Source organism: Perkinsus marinus (assembly GCF_000006405.1).
Source record: "Perkinsus marinus ATCC 50983 genomic scaffold scf_1104296955314, whole genome shotgun sequence".
Taxonomy (NCBI): domain Eukaryota; phylum Perkinsozoa; order Perkinsida; family Perkinsidae; genus Perkinsus; species Perkinsus marinus.
In genome coordinates, this window is record NW_003207807.1 from 79,210 (window position 1) to 80,940 (window position 1,731).

General features: G+C 46.1%; 1 protein-coding gene across 1 annotated transcript in view; it reads right to left on the minus strand.

Annotated features, from left to right (window-relative positions):
• Window positions 1-1,731, minus strand: part of Pmar_PMAR024049 (conserved hypothetical protein) — a gene marked incomplete at both ends in the record, with an annotated part of 5,029 nt that overhangs the window by 1,551 nt on the left and 1,747 nt on the right. The gene's annotated exons all lie outside the window — the stretch shown is intronic.

The following is a 1,731-nucleotide window of genomic DNA, read 5'->3' on the forward strand; positions in this document are numbered from 1 at the left end:
TTCAACTCGAGAGCATTCAAGTGGAAAAATCGTCGTCAACACAAAGCATGGGAGTCGAACTGTTTAGAGATGAGTATCTTTTTGATAACTTACAGAATGTTAGTGTTTGCTCATGTAAGAAAACTGAGACAGTCGAATAACCAAGCGTATGTCAATCGCAAGCCGGAGCTCTACGATCACCTGCGGCTATACTCCTCGAATACCCTAAAAGGGTTGATTCATCTCGGATGAGTCATTCGCCGGAGCTTAAATCACCAGAGTGAAACTGCTCACTGTATTGCTCAGGTAACACTCTGTAGCAAATGGATCATTCCGCCAAGACAGTGCCTTTGAAGCTGACTCGAGAGGGCCAGTGAATGGAGAGCGAAACGAAGGAGTTGAGATGCTATCACTCGCGCGGACAGAACCTGAAAATATAACAGCAAGTAAGTGAGCTGACAAGGTTCAGGGACATTCGTGTTTTCGAGCGAATATGTCAATATTCTCCCAAAAACACGAATACAGATATCCAATTGTTGAAGATATTGTCTCTGACGAATCGATGGGCTTGAAACCTTGAATTCGAATGGTCCGAACCAAGGCGGCTCAATCGTCGCACTCTCTAAAATGATCGACCCTGTAATTATATTGGGAATCCACAGTAGAAGGACAACATGTGAGGTTATCATAATGATAATCAATCAGATGTTACAGAACTAACAATAGTAATTTCCAGGACCGCTACTGTCTGTTATGGCGATCCTTCATTATCCCTACACGTCGACAAGCTGTGGCCGTCGACGACAGCGAGTCGGCTCGCCACCTCAAGACTCAGCTCAGTTACTGGGGTTGTTCCACTAGTAATCCTTCTTGTATAGGATGGACCTCTTGAATCTGTCAGTGCACCCAGGGGTCTTCCAAAGTTGAGAAACTCTGGGAGGAATGCGCATGCCGTCAACTTGACGGCTTTGAGCATCAAATCATCCCAGGCTCTAAGGAGTGCTTCTCTCAGTTCGAAATTTCCGTTTCAGATCCTCTACCCCTAAGGTTCAAACGGCATTGTAGACCGCTTGAGTTATCTGTCCTCAGCAGTTCTCTGTGGGGTTTCAAGACCATACCCTGTACGTGAACTTGAAATCCGATAGTCGGGAAGCTGAATACGAGTGTTTCCGAGCCTCTCAAGCTTGGCCCTAGACTCTATGAGTTTCAACATATCATATTATTCATCGAACTTCATGGACGAGCTCTCTCGCTCGTGGTGACTTACCACTGGTGAGATGCCCCAGTTCCACGGTTCCAGCAGCAGACCTCTCGTCCACTAGCTCATCCCATGAGGAGTTACGGAGGCTTTCGACGAGTTTCTTGGTCCGAATATGTGGCCTCCGAACATACATTCGTAGCAGATGCTTATCTGATCGGGTAGAGAAGATGACCATGTATTGAGCTGGGGATAACGTCACATCACACAGATCACACTTGCGGACGGAAAATGGAGAAAAGGCTCACCTGCTTTATCTGGGGACTAGGGAGAAGCATGATACAGAGAAGTAGGAGCTCTTGAGTAGGGGCTCATAACTGCTTAAGGATGCCATAACACAGCGACAAACTAACAAGGTACGGAATAGCCGTGAATGTGATAACTGAGACACAACTCAAATCCGTTTTGATGACATTACAATGTGATGCTTAGAAATGAAAGGTCTCATCCATTTCAATCATGACTACCGCTGCGATCCCTCTTATCACGAGATC